This window comes from Triticum aestivum, chromosome 3A (assembly GCF_018294505.1).
Source record: "Triticum aestivum cultivar Chinese Spring chromosome 3A, IWGSC CS RefSeq v2.1, whole genome shotgun sequence".
In the NCBI taxonomy this organism is placed as follows: Eukaryota; Viridiplantae; Streptophyta; class Magnoliopsida; order Poales; family Poaceae; genus Triticum; species Triticum aestivum.
Genome location: NC_057800.1, coordinates 574,757,748 through 574,762,943, shown reverse-complemented (window position 1 = coordinate 574,762,943; position 5,196 = coordinate 574,757,748). Strand labels below are relative to the sequence as shown.

General features: G+C 39.3%; 1 pseudogene; it reads left to right on the top strand.

The window, feature by feature from the left end:
• Positions 1-3,851: 3,851 nt before the first annotated feature.
• LOC123058685 (uncharacterized) lies at positions 3,852-4,845 on the top strand (annotated as a pseudogene).
• Positions 4,846-5,196: the final 351 nt, after the last annotated feature.

Genomic DNA, 5,196 nt, shown 5'->3' with positions numbered 1-5,196 from the left:
CTTCTTGTGCTGGCTCTTTTATGACAAAGACTATTGAATTCAAATGGGATTTATTGGAAAGAATTAAACGCAACTCTGAAGATTGGGACCTCGACAAAGGTAAAGAGTCAGGTATGACACCTAAATTTGATTGTGTTAAATCTTTTATGGATACCGATGTTTTCCGTAAATTTAGCACTAAATATGGACTTGACTCTGAAATAGTAGCTTCTTTCTGTGAATCTTTTGCTACTTATGTTGATCTCCCCAAGGAGAAGTGGTTTAAATATCATCCTCCCATAGAAGTAAAAGTAGCTGCACCTATTAAAGTTGAAGAAAAGATTATCACTTATAATGATCCTACTGTTCCTGCTTCTTATGTTGAGAAACCACATTTCCCTGTTAGGATAAAGGATCATGCTAAAGCTTCAACTGTGGTTCGTAAAAGCAATATTAAAACTTATACACCTCCTGAGCAAATTAAAGTTGAACCTGATATTGCTATTGTTAAAGATCTTTTGATTGATAATATTGATGGGCATGTTATTTATTTCTGTGATGAAACTGCTAGAATTGCTAAACCTTGTGCTAAAGATAAACCTAGACCTGTGGTAGGCATGCCTGTCATTTCTGTTAAAATAGGAAATCATTGTTATCATGGCTTATGTGATATGGGTGCCAGTGCTAGTGCAATACCTATTGACCTATATAGAGAAATTATGCATGATATTGCACCTGTTGAGTTAGAAGATATTGATGTCACAATTAAACTTGCCAATAGAGATACTATTTCACCAATGGGAATTGTTAGAGATGTTGAAGTCTTGTGTGAGAAAACTAAATATCCTGCTGATTTTCTTGTTCTTGGTTCCCCACAAGATAGATTTTGTCCCATTATATTTGGTAGACCCTTCTTAAACACTGTCAATGCTAAGATAGATTGCAAAAAGGATGTTGTTACTATCAGTTTAGATGATATGTCTCATGAATTTAATTTCTCTAAATTTAGTAGACAACACCGCGAAGAAGAATTACCTAGTAAGGATGAAATTATTGGTCTTGCTTCTATTGCCGTACCTCCTAGTGATCCTTTAGAACAATATTTATTAGACCATGAAAATGATAGGTTTATGAATGAAAGAAGGGAAATAGATGAAGTATTCTTTAAACAGGGACCTATTCTAAAACACAATTTGCCTGTTGAAATCTTAGGGGATCCTCCTCCACCCAAGGGTGATCCCGTGTTTGAGCTTAAACCGTTGCCTGATACTCTTAAATATGCTTATCTTGATGAGAAAAAGATATATCATGTTATTATTAGTGCTAACCTTTCAGAGCATGAGGAAGAGAGATTATTGAAAACTCAGAAGAAGCATCGTGCTGCTATTGGGTATACTCTTGATGATCTTAAGGGCATTAGTCCCACTCTATGTCAACATAAAATAAATTTGGAAGAAGATGCTAAACCGGTTCGTGATCATCAACGACGGCTGAATCCTAAAATGAAAGAAGTGATAACAAAGGAAATACTAAAGCTCCTTCTGGCAGGTATAATCTATCCTGTTGCTGATAGTCAGTGGGTAAGTCATGTCCATTGTGTCCCTAAGAAGGGAGGTATTACTGTCGTTCCTAATGATAAAGATGAATTGATTCCTCAAAGAATTATTACAGGTTATAGGATGGTAATTGATTTCCGCAAATTAAATAAGGCCACTAAAAAGGATCATTGCTCCTTAGTTTTTATCGATCAAATGCTAGAAAGATTATCCAAACATACACATTTTTGCTTTCTAGATGGTTATTCTGGTTTCTCTCAAATACCTGTGTCATCCAAGGATCAATCAAAGACTACTTTTACTTGCCCTTTTGGTACTTTTGCTTATAGATGTATGCCTTTTGGTTTATGTAATGCACCTGCTACCTTTCAAAGATGCATGATGGCTATATTCTCTGACTTTTGTGAAAAGATTTGTGAGGTTTTCATGGACGATTTCTCTGTCTATGGATCTTATTTTGATGATTGCTTGAGCAACCTTGATCGAGTTTTGCAGAGATGTGAAGAGACTAATCTTGTCTTGAATTTGGAAAAGTGCCACTTTATGGTTAATGAAGGTATTGTCTTGGGGCATAAAGTTTCTGAAAGAGATATTGAAGTTGATAAAGTCAAGGTTGATGCTATTGAAAAGATGCCATGCCCCAAGGACATCAAAGGTATAAGAAGTTTCCTTGGTCACGCCGGATTTTATAGGAGGTTCATTAAGGACTTCTCAAAATTTTCTCGGACTCTGACTAATTTATTACAAAAAGATATACCATTTGTCTTTGATGATGATTGTGTAGAAGCATTTGAAGTACTTAAGAAAGCATTGATCTCTGCACCTATTGTTCAGCCACCTGATTGGAATTTACCCTTTGAAATTATGTGTGATGCTAGTGATTATGCTGTAGGTGCTGTTCTAGGGCAAAGAGTTGATAAGAAATTAAACCTTATTCAATATGCTAGTAAAACCCTAGACAATGCTCAAAGAAATTATGCTACTACTGAAAAAGAATTCTTAGCAGGTGTATTTGCTTGTGATAAGTTCAGACCTTATATTGTTGATTCTAAAGTAACTATTCACACTGATCATGCTGCTATTAAATATCTTATGGAAAAGAAAGATGCTAAACCTAGACTTATTAGATGGGTTCTCTTGCTACAAGAATTTGATTTGCATATTGTTGATAAAAAGGGAGCTGAGGACCCCGTTGCAGACAACTTGTCTAGGTTAGAAAATATTCTTGATGACCCACTACCTATTAATGATAGCTTTCCTGATGAACAATTAAATGTTATAAGTACTTCTCGTAGTACTCCATGGTATGCTGATTATGCTAATTATATTGTTGCTAAATTTATACCACCTAGCTTCACATACCAGCAAAAGAAAAAGTTTTTCTATGATTTAAGACATTAATTTTGGGATGACCCATATCTTTATAAAGAATGAGTAGATGGTGTTATTAGACGTTGTGTACCTGAGCATGAACAGGAACATATCCTACGCAAGTGTCATTCCGAGTCTTATGGAGGACACCACGCTGGAGATAGAACTGCACATAAGGTATTGCAATTTGATTTTTATTGGCCTACTCTCTTCAAGGATGCCCGTAAGTTTGTCTTGTCTTGTGATGAATGTCAAAGAATTGGTAATATTAGTAGACGTCAAGAAATGCCTATGAATTATTCTCTTATCATTGAACCATTTGATGTTTGGGGCTTTGATTATATGGGATCTTTTCCTGCCTCTAATGGATACACACATATTCTAGTTGCTGTTGATTACGTTACTAAGTGGGTAGAAGCTATTCCAACTAGTAGTGTTGATCATAACACTTCTATTAAAATGCTTAAGGAAGTTATTTTCCCGAGGTTTGGAGTCTCTAGATATTTAATGACTGATGGTGGTTCACACTTTATTCATGGTGTCTTCTGTAAAATGCTTGCTAAATATGATGTTAATCATAGAATTGCATCTCCTTATCACCCACAGTCTAGTGGTCAAGTAGAGTTGAGCAATAGAGAGCTCAAATTAATTTTGCAAAAGACTGTTAATAGGTCTAGAAAGAATTGGTCCAAGAAACTTGATGATGCATTATGGGCTTATAGAACCGCATATAGAAATTCTAACTTATATGCAAACTTATATGCCTTATGTCTTCTGCTTATCCAGGGTTCAAATTAACACACTACTTGTCTAAGCGGCTTACAGTTCTAAGTTGTTGCCTCTTTTAGAAAATGAATTCTATTTGTTTTTTAGGGGAATATGAATTCTAATATGTTTGCCTTGAATTTTATTTATTGCCTGCAGAGTTGCCATCAGCAGCGCATCATGCAGAGCCCCAGCAAGCTGTCTGCAGTCTTTCTCTCCGGACCACCTGCTTTCTCCGGGCCCCAAGGTTGGGCTGAGCTCCCAGATGACTTGCTTCATTCCATCGTTGCTCGCTTGGGCTCCTTGCGAGACCATCTTGGCTTCGCTGCAACATGCCCCTCTTCGTGCCCATCCAAATCTGCGTTACGCACAAAATTGCCACCTCTCCTCATCCAGCCCCATGTTCGTGTACAAGGTCCTCTTCTTACTGCTACCAGTGGTTGCCATGAATTATATGCGTGTAGGGTACTAGGGTTATTGATCCAGCCAACCAAAACACCTCCCTTCACTGCCAGATTCATGTAGAAACTGCGGAGAAGATGATATTATTGGCTCCTCCTATGGTAATGCCATCTACATCTGCAACGGATATTGTCACATCATCGATGTGTTCACCGGTGTGGAGGTTTCAACTCCACGTCTCCCATCCAGCGCCAAATTTATGGTATTTCGGAATTCAGTGATCGGTTCATTGTCTCGAATAGCTATGGGAGGTCCTACGCTCTGCAGCTGGCCCCTCAGCTTGCTCTGCAGGAGATAAAAACCGACCCTGAGGAAGGAAGACCATTGGCAGGAAGGCTGGTGGTCTGTGGTGACATGCTTCTCATATGCAGTCTTTACGAATTACGATCTCTACCGCCTTGACATGTCAACCGAGCCCGACCGCGACATGGATGGAAGTGGTGAAGCTGCGCGAGCAGGCACTCTTTATCGGGGCGAGATTGAAGAGCACGCCACATTTTTGCATGAGCCCGGAACTATGGGGAGAGGGAGGAGCAACATCGTCTACTCTCCTTGTACATCTCGGCCTTGGGCTCTCTATGGGGTGTCTGGCAGGCCGGATCCCCTGCAGGATACACCACCCATCGAAACCGACGCAAGAAGCACACCAGTGAAGTCGTCAGTTTGGCCGTTCTGGCTGTACCCAAGCATGTTGTACTCAGATGGCCAATGATCTGTGCCTGCCAGCCAACTAACTAAAGCTTGCCGCAGCACCAGCTTCATCTAATATCCCCCTTTGAGATGCAGGGAGCAGAGATTGATGTTTGCTGCATGGGTAGGAGATGTTAATCGTGGCGTTAGCGCTTGAAACATTTAGTAAGTAGGAGCGATCCCTCCTGCTCTGCTCCCGTGGTTCTGTTTAATCTTTCACTAGTCGTACTTGACCACTTATGTTTTTTTCTGTGACGAGGAAATTAGCATGTTCAACGTCTCCCTGTTTCAACGAGGAAAAGCTAATGTTTCGGCGTGTCCTTAGCCTTTTGTGTTTAAGCTTGTAATTTGTTTGCTAAACTGCATCACTAGC